Source organism: Podarcis pityusensis (genome assembly GCF_964106645.2).
Source record: "Podarcis pityusensis genome assembly, chromosome: 1".
Lineage (NCBI taxonomy): Eukaryota > Metazoa > Chordata > Lepidosauria > Squamata > Lacertidae > Podarcis > Podarcis pityusensis.
In genome coordinates, this window is record NC_138028.1 from 11475408 (window position 1) to 11494343 (window position 18936).

The window sequence follows — 18936 nt, forward strand, 5'->3', positions numbered from 1 at the left end:
TCCAAATTTGCCTTGAAATCTATCTCCAGTAAAGTAAGATGAAACCTTGTTGAAACTATTTCCTCCCCGTGTCTCCCTTAAAAATGCAACTTGCCTTTCACGCGAATGAATACATAATAATTGTTCTGCAGGTAAGGACTTCAGGTGTTTCCGAGAAGCCCCCAAAAGGGCCTAGCAGGGCTCAATTTGATTTCGGAAAACAATATCTGCGGCAGGCTCTCTGCATCGGCCTCACGTCCCTGTTATTCACTCTTAAATACTGACAGTTGTGGCAGCCGAGACTGCGATTTAAAATAATTAAAATGATTATAAACTGTTAAAATGCAAATTGTCAACACCACATGTCAAAGCAAACACTCTTTTAAATCAAGCAGGGGGAGAAAGAGAGACCTGATTTTTACTGGGGAAATGAGAACCTTCCTGGGGGCAGACTTGAAGAGGTTTTAAGACCAAGAGGAACAAGAAATAATAGCCTGTCTGGGGGTCAAAGGAGTAGGAACCTGTGACCTTTAATGAGAGGATATTGTGGGGAAATTCAATAAAATCATGTATCAGGAGTTCTTAAGGCAAATATACATCTACAACATATTTCAGAAAGCGGTTTGTCTGCTGGTTTGATGCTTGTTCTCAATATAATAATAATAATAATAATAATAATAATAATAATAATAATAATTTATTTATACCCCACCCATCTGGTTGGTTTTCCTAGCCACTCTGGGCAGCTCCCAACAGAATATATTAAAAACACGATAAAACATCAAACATTAAAAACTTCCCTAAATAGAGCTGCCTTCAGATGCCTTCTAAAAGTCAGATAGTTGTTTATTTCCTTGACATCTGAAGGGAGGGTGCCAATAACAAGAAGACCCTCTGCCTGGTTCCCTGTAACCTCACTTCTCGCAGTGAGGGAACCATTAGAAGGCCCTTGGAGCTGGACCTCAGTGTCTGGGCTTAATGATGGGGTTGGAGACGCTCCTTCAGGTATACTGGACCTTTGAGGCCATTTACGGCTTTAAAGGTCAGCACCAACACTTTGAATTGTGCTCGGAAACGTACTGGGAGCCAATGTAGGTCTTTCAAGACCGGTGTTATGTGGTCTTGGCGGCCACTCCCATTCACCAGTCTGGCTGCCGCATTCTGGATTAATTGCAGTTTCCAAGTCACCTTCAAAGGTAGCCCCATGTAGAGCACATTGCGGTAGTCCAAGTGGGAGATAACCAGAGCATGCACCACTCTGGCGAGAGTCTGTGGGCAGGTAGGGTACCAGATAGAGCTGGTGGACAGCTGCCCTGGACACAGAATTGACCTGTGCCTCCATGGACAGCTGTGAGTCCAAAATGACTCCCAGGCTGCTCACCTGGTCCTTCAGGGGCACAGTTACCCCATTCAGGACCAGGGAGTCCTCCACACCTCCCCTATCCCTGTCCCCCCAAAACAGTACTTCTGTTTTTGGATGCCTCTCAATATATCATTGCCAAACAGTCTTCATTGCCATTTAGACACCAGGCACCATTTTGAATCAAGATGGAAGACTAAAACGTGATTTGGGCATGACTTCACTCTTTTTTTCTTTCCTTTTTCTTTTGCAGACGTTCAGCTGTCACCAAACTTGGCACGAGGGCTTCCTTTTGATGTTTGGATGCCGGGTGTCAGGGAGAATTCGGAGGAGCAAGTGATAGAAGAGGCGGAGCAGGGGCCCAGGGATGCTGTGGAAGCGGAAGAGAGGGCGGAGATTAGCCAGGAGGAGGAAGGGCTCAGGGATGTTGCAGAGCCCTGCAAGCGTCCAGAGGAAGGGAGCTCAAGACTCTGGAAGGAAGGGGGCTTTCAAAACAGCACAGACAAGGAGGGAAATGAAACATAAGGATCAAAGATGTCTCACGCGATTCCCACGCCTTATTTGTTGGTGCGGGAATCAAGCCACTCCCCGAATCTGACTCGACAGGTTCCGGCGTGTAATCCTGAACTGTACCAGTTTCTTGTACAGTCATACCTCGGGTTACAGACGCTTCAAGTTGCGTGTTTTCGGGTTATGGAAGCGCCGAAACCCAGAAGTACCGGAACGGGTTACTTCCGTGTTTCGGCACTTGCGCATATGTGCAGAAACACTAAATCGTGGTTTGCGTATGCGCAGAAGCGCCAAATCACAACCCGCGCGTGTGCAGACACGGCGCTGCGGGTTGCGAACACTGCAGGTTGCGAACTTGCCTCCCGCACGGATCACGTTTGCAACCCGAGCGTCCACTGTACATATATAATAAAGACTGTAAATACTGAGCTGACTGTGCCGGGGTGTTAATGTGAAGGGGAGACACCACCTTTACACCGGGCCCCATTTTGAATCAAGATGGCAGACCAATACATGACTTTGGCGCGATGGGACCAAACTCACAAATTGCTTTATCCATTTAAACAAAAAACATTAATTTTTGGGGTTTCTAAAAAGAATCCTGGGAGGAGCTGGTTGGTACTTATGAAGGTTAATTCCTTATTATTTAAAATATTGTGGATAATTGTTCCTTAATTTCCATTAAGATTTAAGCGGATTTTCTTAAGGATCCCTGAATACTGATCCAGCTGAACATTCCCAATGAAATAAATGAAGAAGTGCTGCAGCTACGCTGAAGTTGAGCCTTTCTCAACCTGGTTCATGGAGGCAGAGGCTAGCAATGGCGCCTGTCCTCTGCCTCCACATTCAAAGGCAGCCGTGCTTCTGAATTCCAGCTGCTGGGAATTGCCAGTGGTGCGAGGGCTCTTGTTCTCGAATCCTGCCCCCTGGTTTCCCCCAGGCACCTGCTCGGCCACTGTGATAACAGGATGCTGGACTCGATGTGCCTCCGTTGGCCTGACCCTGCAGATCTCTTCTTCTCAATAGTGCCTGCTCTGTTTGCAAGAACATTACAAACAGAAGAGGGCAGCAAAGATAAGGAAATGGAGAAGAATAGGCTAACTAGGTCAGTAGTTTTCCAAGATGACGGCTTGGGGATCCCTTTTTGTACTGATGTCTGCCAAGGGTCTGCCGTGGCCCCTTGTGGGTTGTGGAAGTCTGTAGGTAACAGTCTGTTGCGTATTTATCTGCTCCCAATTTCATGGGCTATTTGATTATTATTATTTTGTTTTTTAAAGACTTTTATTAAAGGTTTTCCTCGTTTACAAAAGCACGTGCTTTGTCTCTTTCGAAGGCTGTGTTTTCTACAGATCAGTTATATTTGTTGTGAGATACTGGTGCTATTTGCAGCATAGGGTGGGGAAGAAAAGAGGGGGGAGATGGGAGGTGGGGGTGGGGTGGTAAAGCTTAAGTTCTTTTACTTAGTGTATGCGTGGGATTTTTTGTGTCAGCATCACTTGGGTAGGCTCTCTTTCTGTTCCTGGGCTATTTGTCTCCTGCAGGACGGCCGAACGGTTGTGTTCCATTTTACACTTTTGCAACTTGGTACAGGATCGCTTGCAACAAGGGGAGGGCCTCAAATCCCATAAACAAGACTTTTCAGTTACTCTTCAGGCAAATGTTAAGAATGATCAGGAAAGCCGCACCTTCAAAGACGTGACGGCTGAGGATTTTTAAAATGCCATGATGTAAACATCGTTCCCTGGTGTCGTAATTCCACAGCATCTTCGGTTAAGTCTGGGAGTGTCTCCTGACTGAAACACTGGGGAGCCGCTGCCACTCAGTGTAGACAAGACTGGGTTAGAGATAGACCAAACAAACGTTGTATATACCATTGTAATAGCATTAGGTAAAAGGTAAAGGGACCCCTGACCATTAGGTCCAGTCGTGACCGACTATGGGGTTGCGGCGCTCATCTCACTTTATTGGCCGAGGGAGCCGGCATACAGCTTCCAGGTCATGTGGCCAGCATGACTAAGCTGCTTCTGGCGAACCAGAGCAGCACACGGAAACGCCATTTACCTTTCCGCTGGAGTGGTACCTATTTATCTACTTGCACTTTGACGTGCTTTCCAACTGCTAGGTTGGCAGGAGCAGGGACCGAGCAACGGGAGCTCACCCCATCACAGGGATCTGAACCACCGACCTTCTGATCGGCAAGTCCTAGGCTCTGTGGTTTAACCCACTTCGCCACCTGCGTCCCTTGTAATAGCATTATAATACAGTTAATCATGAGAACAGTCCCTGCCCTCACACCTTTAAGACGCCATAGATTATTTCATGGCCAAAGGTCTGAGTAAAAAGGAATGTTTTTGCCCATCATGATGGCACCAGGCGAGCCTCTCTGGGAAGAGCATTCTACAGTCGGGGAGCCATCACACAAAAGGCCCGTTCTCATGTTGTCACCCTCCGAACTCCACCTTTTACGTGCACCTCCTGCCACTGTCTTTTCGCAGCCACAATGCATGCCTTTTTATATAGTGGGCCTCAGGGGCGGTGGGCAGGGAGGGGTGCTGGCCTGCTGTCAGCCACATCACTGTCCTTGCCGGGAGAGAGAGAGGAGGGCTCTGGTGGTGGGAAGGCCAGCATGACGTGACAGCAGTGGCGGTGGTGCACTGCACTGACCTTTGGTCTGTGTGTGTGGTTTGGGAGCTGCACGGCCAGGGAAAAAACAATGCTGTCCAGGGTTGTAAAGACTGCAGAGAGAATAATTGGGTGCACTCTTCCCACCTTGGATCAAATCTATGCTGTCATGTGCCATAAGAAAGCTGCAGAGATAGCGCAGGATAGTGCGTACCCCAGAAATGATCTCTTTCAGCTTCTGCCTTCTGGAAGAAGGTACAGGGTTATAAAAACTAGGACTAGCCACCTGAGAAACAGTTTCTACGCAATGCAATTCTGGTTCTAAACGCAGCATAAGGAGTCTCTATAGTATATTGTATTTTAAAATGGGGTTTCAGAGTTTTTAGGGGTTTTTGAATGTCTTATGTCTTATGTAGATTTTGTAGAGAGCCAGTGTGGTGTAGTGGTTAAGAGCAGTGGACTCGTAATCTGGTGAACCGGGTTCGATTCCCTGCTCCTCCACATGCAGCTGCTGGGTGACCTTGGGCTAGTCACACTTCTCTGAAGTCTCTCAGCCTCACTCACCTCACAGAGTGTTTGTTGTGGGGGAGGAAGGGAAAGGAGATTGTTAGCCGCTTTGAGACTCCTTCAGGTAGTGATAAAGTGGGATATCAAATCCAATTTTCAATTTCATTGTTCTGTATGGGACAAGGACAATAAAGATATCGTATCGTACCACAGCACCCTTCTCCCTCCCAGTTAGCACAGCAACGCAGCGGATGGGAAGCCCGGGGTCCAGGGAGGCCTCTCCCCGCTGCCCACCCCTGGCCAAGGCCTCCCTTTGTGCTTTGCAACGGGGCACCACAGCAACGACTGCAGCAGGGTGCATGCACAGTGTTCCCATGGCCATGCAAACATGGGGAGGCACTTGCTCCTGTACAGCTGAGAAAACCTTCCACCGTTTCCCACATTTGATCAGCCGGCTCGAATGAATGGCATGTGCCACTGTGAGAAACTTCAAGCGTCCACATTGTTCACGTTCTTGCTTCCCAGTCGGATTTGCCAGCGTTCAGATTCCAAGCCGGCGACCAGACCCTTCTCCGCTTACTGTGTGTGCACAAAATACGTCTCACGGTTTTACTACAGAGGCTTTGCATCCCTGAGCACCCTATCGGCTTTCTTAGACCCTCCAACCAGGACACTCTCTGCCTAATCTGGATAGGTGCCAAACTGCAGAAGACTATTGAGGAAACAAGACTCTGAAGACACAGGAATAGGCGCATTCTGAACATTCATTTGCGCACCATTTAACACTGGAATAGTTCTGTGGCGCTGTGATGTGTGCATTTTTAAAATAAATAAATTGCAATGCAACGAGCCAGACAGACATTGAAGCCAAGTCCCAGGCACCCTCTTCAGACTATGAGAAAGATCCTCCATCAATAGAGTCTTTTGCAGGGCAGATTCGAGGATAAACCATACGCGGAACGAGTCTGCCCCTGCGGCTTGATGGAGGTAGAAACTGCCTCTCATGCCTTGTCACGCTGCCATCTCTATGGGGTTATACGCTTGGTATTTATTACCCCTGCTATGCAAAAATCTCCAAATGAATCCAAACTTCAATGTCCATGGTAGAGGACAAGGATCCTGAGATCACATTAAGGCTAGCCAAATTCTGTGCGATTGCCATAAAACTTAGGGAACAAGCTGTGCTATCATAATGATTAAGGCCTTAAATGATAAATTTAGGTTATATTTTAGTGACTAAGTTTTAATTTATATATATTTTCAACTGTTGCTATATCTGCATAGCCCAAGAAGGTTACTCTTTCCCATGGGTAGGCAAACTAAGGCCTGGGAGCCGGATCCAGCCCAATAGCCTTCTAAATCCAGCCTGCTGACAGTCCAGGAATCAGTGTGTTTTTACATGAGTAGAATGTGTCCTTTCATGTAAAATGCATCTCTGGGTTATTTGTGGAGCCTGCCTGATGTTTTCACATGAGTAAAATGTGTGCTTTTATTTAAAATGCATCTCTGGGTTATTTGTGGAGCATAGGAATTCGTTCATATTTTCTTTCTTCAAAATATAGTCCAGCCACCCCCACAAGGTCTGAGGGAAAGTGGACCAGCCTCCTGCTGAAAAAGTTTGCTGACCCCTGTTCCAAAGTAATGAAAGTGATCTCAGTTAACTCTTGGGAATTGGCATTCTGTGAACCGTGTGCAGAGAGAAGTCAAGGAGATGACTAAAAGCTGAGGGATTCATCCTCTCGCGATCTCATTGCCTGAAATAAAATATTGTCCAGACAGGTGGAGTCTCAGTTCTACTGTCCTACTGAGTGTTGACCAGTATTAGGGGCAGGGAGAAACTTGGTTCGGTTCTTGTTCTAATGCAAATCTATTTAAATTCACTTTCCCCAAAACAATACTTGGCAGCACATTCTACTTAGAAAGTCTTCTGTGAAACCCAAACAGACATTGATTTAGTTGTCCAAACTTTTCAGGTGCTGGAGGTACTGATTCGGTTTCCCACCTGCCATTTTCTTTCTGTCTTTCTGGAACTTTCTCTGGCCTAATATCCATTTCTCCTCCTAGTTCAGGCATAGGCAAACTCTGCCCTCCAGATGTTTTGGGACTACAACTCCCATCATCCCTAGCTAACAAGACCAGTGGTCAGGGATGATGGGAGTTGTAGTCCCAAAACATCTGGAGGGCCGAGTTTGCTTTGCCTGTCCTAGTTCCTCTCCAGGTTAATTATACACCTACAAGGCTGAACTTTTCAAAGTTTTTAAACTAAGATCCGACCCCTTACAGCAAAATCCTATGCATATTTGCTTAAAAGAAAGCCCCATTGGGATTACTGGGTCTTCTACACTAGTGAGTGTGTTTAGGATTGCAGCTTCTACTTTAAAAAAAATTGACAGTCTCAAGTCTATCAAAAAGCTCTATTTGGGTAAGCACAGTCTACAGATGATTTCCTTATTTTCTTTTTAGAAAATGTGTCATTTCTGTGTGTTTCTTTTTCAAAACAGCAACAACATGCAAGTGACATGCAATTCATAAAATGCAAAGGAAAATAGCATTTTATTGATTCATTTCCGGGTGCTATTTTGGGTTCTATTTCTGGCGGAGGATGCAGCCAAAACTTGTTATAGCCAAACGAAAGGACATTTAGTTGCAAGGGTAAAATAAATCCTACTTAGAAATAAAAATAAACTCACATTGTTATCGAACTAATTTAATGATGATGAAAAGAACAGTTTCTTAATTGGGGGGGAGGGACGCCGATATTTTAATAAAATATACCCACATGAAAGATATCCAGATTGTTTTTTTCATTATTATTATTACAAAAAAAATGCAGATGATGTGATTCCAAGATGGAAAACATTCCTAGGGTGAAACATTGTTTAGAACCCGAGGGTCGCTTTGGAATGTCGGCAGCCAAGACCTAAAATTCTTTGTGTCGGAATAATAACAACAGGAAGCTTAAACAATGGCTCTGATCTGAAACAAGAAAAGGTTTCCTCTCTTGCTTTTTAAAGTGGAATTGCACTGCACGGCTGGCGAAGAGCGATGGGGGAGAAATTCAGTTCCATTGGCATTTAAACGTTAAACCACCAACTTCAGAATTCCTGAAACTATACGCACGAACCGAAACACAGCCATCTTCCTAAATTCATACTACCCCAGACTTTGCAGTGCAGCTTCTTCAGCCAAGTATTGTGTAGAAAGTTGCGTTGAATGGGGGTAAAGTACGCATTTAAAAATGCACATTTAGTGAAAATAACATACAAACATGTATTTTAAGGGTTCATAATTTTTTTTTAAATAGCAACAACCTCAGATATGCAGATGACACAACCTTGATGGCAGAAAGTGAGGAGGAATTAAAGAACCTTTTAATGAGGGTGAAAGAGGAGAGCGCAAAATATGGTCTGAAGCTCAACATCAAAAAAACAAAGATCATGGCCACTGGGCCCATCACCTTCTGGCAAATAGAAGGGGAAGAAATGGAGGCAGTGAGAGATTTTACTTTCTTGGGCTCCATGATCACTGCAGATGGGGACAGCAGTCATGAAATTAAAAGACGCCTGTTTCTTGGGAGAAAAGCAACGACAAACCTAGACAGCATCTTAAAAAGCAGAGACATCGCCTTGCCGACAAAGGTCCGTGTAGTTAAAACTATGGTTTTCCCCGTAGTGTGTGCTTGAAAATGCAGCAGCTACGCTGTCTTGAAAACCAAACCATTTCCCAACCCATCTTGCACACTTCTTCGACAATGGGATTTGCTCCCACAAGTTGGTGATGGCAAACGCGGATGGTTTTAAAAGGGGAATAGAAAATTCGTGGAGGCTAAGGCAATCAGTGGCTGCTATTCCTGGTGGCTATTTATTACCTCCCTTGTCAAAGGCAGCATGTCTCCGATATCTGTCACTGGGAATCACAAGCAGGAGAAAGCTGCTGTTTATTACGAGCTTCTCATAAGTATCTGGCTGGCCAGTGTAAGACAATAAGTAACCAAACAATTAAACCCCTGTGTTGCAAACAATTATCAGTAATATCCAAGGCAACACGATGACCAAGTAAAACAATGCGATGTCAATATAAACTCTTTATATAATCTGTACAGAACACTGAACGGTATGAAATATATAAATTATGCACTCTCTGCAAAACCAAATAAACGGAAATCTTATAAATCTCTGAAAATCACAAAATATGCACTCTTGATGGATTCTCTTGACAACATAGTGCCAAATAAACATGGAACCAAATATGTTCTATGTTTTCAAGAGATGGTGGATAATTTATATATTTCATACTGTTCGGTGTTCTGTACAGATTATATAAAGAGTTTATATTGACATCGCATTGTTGTACTTGGTCATCGTGTTCCCTTGGATATTACTGGCCAGTGTAAGAAACAGGATGTTAGAGAAGACAGTCCTTTGGTCTGATCCAGGAAGGCACCATTATGGTCTCATCAGCCAGTTGGCCCTGTGCCCTGGGGAATCCCTGTACCCAGGTCTGCCAGCCACTGACCAGTCTGCAGGCAGCCCTGCGGGCCTCCCCAAGAAGGCTCCAGATTGTTGACATGGGGCAGTTGCCAAGCCACAATGCTGCCTGACTGTTTAAAGTAAGCAGACTAACATAGTTCCTTAGGGTGTTATAAGCACTTCTTTGCTATCATAGGTACTGTACATGCAGGTCCTGCTATCCACCTGCTTGTTGTGCAAAAATTCAGATATCCAAACATAAAGAATGATGCCCAAACCTCGCTTTACACTTTGCATATTCAGATATCTGAACAGGCAGAATTTTCCCACTTCCTTACTTGCTTGTGCTTTGCTGGTTGGTGGCAGCCATTTTCAGGCAGAAACTATGCAGGGAGGTGAGGGAGTGTGCTGGGCCCAGGGGAAACCTGAGAACCGTGGTCCAGGTCCGGTCCAGAATCTGGAGGTTCTGCTAGGAGTCAGTCTGACAGGGTCAAGGCAGGACACGAGGCAGGAAACCAGGCAAGGACAGGTACAGGATCTCAGGCAGGATCTGGCATTCAGCAATGTTGCTCCCGCAACCTGGGGCGGGGTACGACAGCCTTTTATCTTTGTTGGGGTAACGGCCAGTCCTGATCCCCCGGTGACTCGCCTCCCTGTCTCGTCCAAAGGCGAGCATTCCTCCTGCGAGTACTCAGGTCTCTCCTCCTCTCAGACTTGAGTCTCTGCAGCTCGGGAGACGTCAGTGGGTTACCAGACCCAGAGGCCGCCTCAGCCTCTCCTGACCCAACTGGTAGTGGAGCAGCTGTACATGATTGCCCGGCTGAAGGCAACGAGGTAATCCCCGCATCTGGAGCCAGGGCAGGCTCAGGCCCCTGACTCGGCCCAGGTGGTATTTGTTGCAGGGGAACCTGTGCAGACTGGGACTTCAGAATCAGGCCCCAGACTAGGTTCAGATGATGCCTGAGGCAAAGGATCCAGTGCAGACTGAGACGACTCTGGTTCTGAGTCTGAGCCCGAGTCCCAGGCCATCACAGGGAGGGAGATCGGACAAATCAGAGAGCAGGAAAGATTTTTTTAAAAAAAATTCCCATTGCCTCTCTTTTGCTGGTTGGCTGAAGCCTTTTCAGGAAGAAGCCATGGAGGAAGCAGAGCAAGAGATCAGACAAAGGACAGGTTAGAAAAGTTCCCATAGGAATCAATGGAAATTGTGGACTTTATGTGAACACTTGTCTAATGAACACTTTCCAGGGAACGCATTGTGTTTGTTAAGTGGGACCTGCATGTACATAAGAAGAGCCCTGTAGCTGAATCAGTTCAACAGAACTCCTCGCCCTCTGCGCACACGTGCACACACACAAACACACACACTTCTGATTCCCAGCAACTGCCTCCAACCGTAGAGGTAGATCATAGCCACCATGACAAGCCGCCATAAGATCAATAACAAGCAAGCCAGCCTCTGCCTGCAGTCCTAGAATCTAAAAGACAAGACTCAGATTTCATTCTGTGCACATTCAAAGGTGAATCTACCAGGTTCACCTTTTTCCAAAACAATACGCCAGCTGAAACACAGCCCATCTTTCAAAAATCAACCTTCTGCAAGTTTTGCAGCGCAGTTCTGTGGTCAAGCAAAGTGCACAGAAATCCATATATTCATGAAAATAACATTCTAGAAATTCAATACATCAGAGGAAATCAGAAAACGTGTCTATTAAGCAAAACCATATACGAATGTGTACATTAGGAGAAATTTGCACGCAAACGCTGATGAATTTGTGCAATGACTTCTTGCTGCTTTTTAATTGCAAGCGGATGTGGCGATTACCTTGCCAACAAAGGTCCGTATAGTTAGAGCTATGGTTTTCCCAGTAGTTATGTATGGAAGTGAGAGCTGGACCATAAAGAAGGCTGATGGCTGAAGAATGGATGCTTTTGAATTATGGTGCTGGAGGAGACTCTTGAGAGTCCCATGGACTGCAAGAAGATCAAACCTCTCCATTCTGAAGGAAATCAGCCCTGAGTGCTCACTGGAAGGACAGATCCTGAAGCTGAGACTCCAATACTTTGGCCAGACTCCCTGGAAAAGACCCTGATGTTGGGAAAGATGGAGGGCACAAGAAGAAGGGGACGACAGAGGACGAGATGGTTGGACAGTGTTCTCAAAGCTACCAGCATGAGTTTGACCAAACTGCGGGAGGCAGTGGAAGACAGGAGTGCCTGGCATGCTCTGGTCCATGGGATCATGAAGAGTCGGACACAACTAAACAACTAAACAACAACAAAGTGGAGATGAGGAGAGCTGGACTTAAGGCCAGGAGAAATGAGAAACAGATAAACTGAAACTGGCAGATTCCCCCGTCCCTATGTGTGTACACCTATATGTCCCTATAGCTGATGTACACGTTACAAATTGCAATGTGTGGGGGTGGGTAAGCCTGTGTGCTTGAGCCCCATTCTGTTTACAGCTTTCCTCCATTCCCGACTGTGTGAACCAGCCTTATTATCTCATTGCAATCCTTGAGAAACCGGGGTCCTCCCCAGGTTCCCCCGGAGCCAGTATCAATTCAATCGCCAGCAGTGACAAGCCTGAGGGCGCTATTCATGAGACCATAATGCCTGGGCGCAAGCCTGATAAGCAATATCAGCTTTCCCAGCAACCCAGCCTAACCTTATGAAACTGCAGAACAATAAATTTATTGAAGGCTGCCCTAAAATAGCAGGAAATTATTACTCATTTGAATTATGTTCACGTTAAGGTCAATCCGCCTCCCCCTCCCCTCTCCCGGACTCTGATTGTTAATATTAGATGAAAGGACATTTCCTTTACATTGTATTTGGCCCAGCCATCGCTCCAAGAAACAGGAGAGACACATACATTACACCCCAGAAAACAGTTCTGGGCTGAATATTGTTTCGCACTTCGGCCGTTAGTCATTTTTTCCTCTGACCTTTACACTAATAATGGCAGGTTTCTATAAATGACAGGTAACAAATGGAGGAACCGAGGCACAAGGAGACAGGGTGTTTCTTGGACATAATCACACAGGAAAACCGAGATGGAGCCAGAGAACATCGTGTGGGGGCAACGAAGCAAGATGCCCAGCTAATCAAATGGATTTGGAAAGATTTTGGGCATCAAGGAAAAGTAACATCAAAGACTCTTAGAAGGAAGGCTGGCTCCTTCTGCCATAATAGTAGAACTCATCCAATCAAGATGGATGTTGAAAGGTTTCGGGCAGATGAGAGGAAGGACTTCTCCACATACAGTGGTACCTCGGGATGAGAACGGGATCCGTTCTGGAGCCCCGTTCGCATCCTGAATGGAACGTAAGACGCGATGGTGCGTCTGCGCGTGTGCGGGTTGCGTTTTGCCGCTTCCGTGCATGCACGTGACGTCATTTTGTGCGTCTGCGCATGCGCGAGCGGCGAAACCCGGAAGTCACGCGCTCCGTTACTTCCAGGTTGCCGCGGAGCGCAACGCGAAAGTGCTCAACCTGAAGCGCATTCAACCCGAGGTATGACTGTAGTTAAATTATGGAATTTACTCTACAAGATGGAGACTTGGGTGCCAGCTGTGATGGCTTGAAAAGTGGATTAGACAAATTTGTGGAGGGTAAGGCTATCGGTGGCTATTTGCCATGATAGCTATGTTCCAAGTCCACCATTGGAGGCAGTGCGCCTCTGAATACCATGTGCTGGGAACCACAGGTGGGGAGAGAACTGTTGCATTCAGGCCCTGCTTTCGGGCTTCCCATAGCATCTGGTTGGCCATTATGAGAACCAGAAGCTGGACTAGATGGGCCATTGGTCTCACCCAGCAGGCAGGCTCTTTTTATAGAATTATAGAATCATAGAACTTGGAGTTGGAAGGGACATTGAGGATCCTCTAGTGGTACTCAACCTGTGGGTCCCCAGATGTCATTGGACTACAACTCCCATCATCCTTGAGCTCTGGTCTTGCTAGCTAGGGGTGATGGGAGTTGTAGTTCAACAACATCTGGGGACCCACAGGTTGAGAAAGGCTGGTCTAGTCCAACTCCCTGCAATGCAGGAATATGCAGCTGTCCCATGCAGGGATCAAACCTGCAACCTTGCCATTATCAGCACCAGGCTCTAACCAACTGAGCTATGTTCTAATAATTTTGGTATGGCACTAGGGATAGTTTGAAAGCAGTATTTTTGGATTCAGTGCAAACATACCTTGAACATTCTGCTACATTTTTGATTCATGGATCAGAAGCGTCGACTCCGGAGCACCTGCAAGAGAAATAATGCAGATGTTGACAAACTAAGATAAGCTCGGAATTCTAGAATCTTATGCTGCAAGACGTGGATCTCTTCTAGATATTGCATACCTGCTATTTTCCAAAATAAAATTTAAAAACGCACATTGAAATCTCCCAGACTGAGCTCTGGAGTGTGGGGAATCAGCTGAAGGCAATATTAACAGTAGACATTAACAGTGCACAGTGTCAGTTGCATAGTACCCATGCTGTCACCAACACCCCTTCCAGGCCAACCCCCAGAGCTGTTTTGTAACTGCTCTCCCAACCCAAAAAGTGCTTCTTCTTCTTTATTTATTTTTAAAAGGGACATAAACATACAAGCAGCTCAGTATATATGATAATTATTGAAAGAAATTGGACAACCTACCTGGCACAAGACAAACAGGTGACTCAGCATCATTGATTGTACAACCATCCAGCAAACTGTTACATTGGAAGGAAGCCACAGGGAAGTCTCTTTAAATTTAACCTTTGTCTTCAATGTAGCATTTCAGAAAGCAACATTAGCCAGATGCTGCTGAAGGATTTTGTCGAAAACTGTAGAGAGCCTGGAAAACAGAATCATCAGAGAGGAGGAAATTAGGCACAGCCTTGCGAAGAGACATAATATCTCTGGTTGTTTTCCCTTTATATTTCAGATGCAATTATGCAAGGCTGTTTTCAAGCTGCGAAACACGTTCAAGAGATGATAATATCACTTTGATAACTTCCCAAGTGTTTGCATTAACATGTCTCCAAATCCCGCCCCAGGGTCCCCTCTCATCTGAATTAGCCACACATTCTTTCCTTGACTCATCTTCTGTAATGAAAAATTGCGCTTTTTTTTTTTTTAATCTATTCAGAAAAAGGTCTCCACTAAACCTTGTGTTTAGTACATGCAGGCTTCTCATTTATTTTTTAGAAAACAATGTATGCCCCTGCTAGTGCATACAGATAAGCCCTCTTCAGATATTCTTAAATTTTAGTTGGGGGAGGGCAGAGGAGCATCGAAGGAAGTTCCTGCCCATCCACCTAAGATTTGAAAAGTGGGTCTTAAGCACATTGAATTAATTCATTTAACCATTGCATTTATATCAAGGTTATTGATGGAATCCTCTAAACAAAGACACTCCTACCTTCTGTTCCAGGAGTGCCAACACATACCTTGGTTTGTGTTTCCTTGGAATGAAAGTCACTGGACAAGGTGGTGCCTTTATACGGTATATACAGTGGTACCTCGGGTTACATACGCTTCAGGTTACATATGCTTCAGGTTACAGATGCTTCAGGTTACAGACTCTGCTAACCCAGAAATAGTACCTCGGGTTAAGAACTTTGCTTCAGGATGAGAACAGAAATCGCGCAGCAGCAACGCGGCAGCAGCAGGAGGCCCCATTAGCTAAAGTGGTGCTTCAGGTTAAGAACAGTTTCAGGTTAAGAACCGACCTCCGGAATGAAGTTATTAACCCAAGGTACCACTGTATATAAGGATGGGGAAGTGGGCCAGACTGTTATCTTCCTCACACCTGCCAAGCCAAATTGGACAGGTAGGAGGAGGCCTCCACCTGTCTGTCACCTGACATCTCAATGACATCAAGGGATTTATTTATTTTTGTCCACAGGGGTCTTCAGAAGCACCTCTCCAAACACCATCAACCAGCTCATCGTGGGGGTGCCACTAGGGGCGCATTGGAAGATGGCCGACAATAACATCTCTCCGACCCACACGAGGTAATTAAGAGGCTGTTATGGGAGTATGCAGCCTCCCTGCCCCCCAAGGGAATGGGGGGGGGACTGCCCTTGCCTGCTGTGCCCATAAATCACCCCCAGATTTGAGGGGGTGAGGGCACTAGGCAGAATGCCCTTGTGTGGACTTCGGCTCTCCTGGACGCTGTCTCTGATTCGCGCCACTAGCTGCAGCAACTTGAAAATAAACAATTAGGAAGAAGCAAATGCACATATTTCAAGTGAAGAATGGGGAGTAAAGACTGCTAATTGAAGGGACCTCTGTGAAAGAAGACGGGTCGGACAAACAGGAATATATCATGAGAAGACACATCAAGGCTCGGTATGTCGGCAGTGGGACTGGATGGGGGGGGGGACTTTTCTTTCTTTCTTCTATGTGATTAACCAATAATCCCCCCTCACAAGTCAGAAATGCCGCTTAAATGACCTAAACTGGATGATTTAAGACTGTGCGGAGATAAATTCTAACCAAAGCATGTTTTAAGGAGATCGAGGAAAGTACAAGAGCTTTGGGATGACGCAGTAAATAACAGCGTCTCCATTTTGGCAAGTTCTGTCGAAAGATTTATGTCTGGGAGGAGGAATGGATTTGTTTTTATACTGCGGGCGAACCTCCTCAGAGGACTAAAGAAGGCGACAGATTTGCGAAGATTAATGATGGAAAGAGTGCTTTTATTTATGGAAGTGATGATATATGGAAACCATCTCGATATGGCTATTGGATGAACGGAAAAATTCACACAGGATTACAACTTGTTTTTACCTGCTTAAGGAGATTATCAGAAGAGGTCACAAAGAAAAAGGAAAAATATATGAAAATAACAAGATGAGATGTGGGAAACAGCAAGATAGGACTGGATAGAATTATGAACATTATTTGGACAGATTTGTGGACATTAATGCAGCAGCAAGAAGATGATTGGATCCCCTTTGGAACTTGAAATATGGGTACCCCCAAGAAAAATTTAAAATTCGGCTTTGTAATTTGGAATTTATGTGATGTGATTTGATTTGATTTGATTGGTCGGTTAATAAAAATTATTTTAAAAAAAACAAAACAGCTCATCGTTGGCTTTCAGAAGCCCTGTCCAAAGCGATGTGCAGCATCTTATCCTGCGCCTTGAAAGGGGCTTCGCAAGCACTGATTGGTGGTTCCAGCAAAGCCCCTTTTGGCTGTACCTTCCCACATCTGGCATTATTTACAACATCAAGTATAAGGCAGGTGGGCATAGCTGGGCTGGAATGGCCTCGTAGGCCAAATAGAGAGGCCTGTTAGGTCGAACTAAGCCCATGGACTAGTGGTGGCTCTCCAATTTCAGGCAAGGGACATTCTCAAGGGGCTCTCTCCCTTTCAGCTTCAGTCCTTCTGGCACTGTGGGTTAAACCACAGAGCCTAGGGCTTGCCGATCAGAAGGTCGGCGGTTCGAATCCCCATGATGGGGTGAGCTCCCGTTGCTCGGTCCCTACTCCTGACAACCTAGCAGTTTGAAAGCACGTCAAAGTGCAAGTAGATAAATAGGTACCACTCCGGCGGGAAGGTAAACGGCATTTCCGTGCGCTGCTCTGGTTCGTCAGAAGCGGCTTAGTCATGCTGGCCACATAACCCGGAAGCTGTACGCCGGCTCCCTCGGCCAATAAAGTGAGATGGGGCCGCAACCCCAGAGTCAGCCAGGACTGGACCTAATGATCATGGGTCCCTTTACCTATGAAGACAGCTGAAATTGGAGAAGGTGCAGAGAGTCTTTCACCCAAAGGCTAAGAAGCAAAGCAAAAACCAAACTGGCCCAGCATGGATATTGATTTCGGTGCTAAGCGGCCAGCACCCAGGTAAGACTAGAAACCCAGCCTGTCTGTCCAAAAGTCTTAACTGTACACCTATCAGTCCGGACTACCATCCACCAATTATTCATTCCATTTTGCAATCTGTCCCAATAAATCCCACATGTTTCTTTTGTGTCAGAAGATTCTTTCTTTCCCTCCCCCCGCCCGAGACTTGTTTAAAATACCCTGCCCTCTAACCCCATTGCCCTTCCTCTTGTATGTTGAGAGGCGTAAAGAATTCGCCAGAGTGACTTTGACTAGATCCAGGCAAGGGAAACGAAGGAGGAACAGCTGGGTGGGGAGAGGGGGGAGGTGGGGGTCAGGTTGCATGTGTCTCATCAGGAAGAGCCCACAGGTCTGACCTGCAGGAATGAGGAGGACAGCTGACTGGTTACGGTGAGGGGGGGGAGAGAGCTATTTAAAGGGTCGAGAGACCATATTCTCCAAAAATGTTAAAATGAGGTGGGCTTGATGTACAGAGGAAGCAAAGCGTGGTTTATATTTATGAAACAGTCTATATGTAAGAACATGTGAGGAGTTATCTGCGGAATCAGATGGAAGGTCCATTTAGTCCAGCGTCCAGCCAACCCGTGAACATTCAATGAAGCTGGATGTTGAGAGATTCACAGTAAAATAAAGTTCTTCTTCACATCATGCCTAGTTAAAGTATGGAACATGCTCCCACAGGAGACAACTTGGATGGATTTAAAATAGAATAATAAAGTCTTTTGTCCTGAACAGTGGCAAGGGAAATTGATGAACTATGTAGAACTGGCTAAACTGACATACGAACTGCGGGAGAGAAGGACAACTGTGATTTCAAAAAAGAACGGGAACTTTTTACAAATTACTTTAAAAGACAACAAAATGAACTGGACTCTTTGGCAGGTTTCGAATAAACATACACAAATTTATTGATTGTTAACATAGTAGACTGATAATATAAAGATTTCTACAATTTTACAATATGCAGAGAATAATATGTGTGGAGAAATCAGAAACAGGAGCTGAGGGAAGTCTCTGGTTGGGAGGGTTTGATGGGGAGGGGGGAAGGTGAAAAAATAATGAATCGGATATGTTTTGATACTTTGTTATGTTGAAATTGCTAATTAAAAATATTGAAAAATAATAATAAAATAGAATAGAATAATAAAGTCATAGATATGTAGAGTTGGAAGGGACCCTGAGGATCATCTCTCTGCAATACAAGGAATATGCAGCTGTCCCATAGGGGGCTCGAACCCGCAACCTTGACATTATCAGCACCATGCTCTAACCAACTGCGCTATCCAGGCTGGCTCAGGACTGGAGAACTTCATGGAGGATAAGGCTGTCAGTGCCGTGATGCCTGTGCTTCTGACTGTGGAGTCAGAAGCAGCCACACATCTGTATACCAGCTGTTGGAACCCAATGGGGGTGGGGCAGGTGGGGGCTCTTGCGCTCAGGTCTTGCTAGAGGGTTTCACACAGACATCTGGTTGGCCACTGTGATAACAGGATGCTGGGCTGGATGGGCCATTGCAAACAGAAATAGGAGTGGAAAGATCAACAATTTGCATGTTTGTCGGAGGTCAGGAATGAAAATTATGCAAGTGAGTATGAGCAGCTTTTGCCGTCTTGTCTGCAAAGGTTATGCAAATAATGCAGTTTTTTGCATT

General features: G+C 45.6%; 1 long non-coding RNA gene across 2 annotated transcripts in view; it reads right to left on the reverse strand.

Annotated features, from left to right (window-relative positions):
* Positions 1-478: 478 nt before the first annotated feature.
* Positions 479-18936, reverse strand: part of LOC308470368 — a 72739-nt gene continuing 54281 nt past the window's right edge. Inside the window, exons 2-4 of one of the 2 annotated variants that reach the window (XR_013982395.1) lie at positions 14101-14281; positions 13648-13704; positions 479-1709 (exon numbers count right to left, since the gene is read on the reverse strand). This is a non-coding gene — a long non-coding RNA (uncharacterized lncRNA). Of the gene's footprint in view, positions 1710-13647; positions 13705-14100; positions 14401-18936 lie in introns of those variants that run through there. The other variant, XR_013982396.1, reaches the window with a different exon arrangement.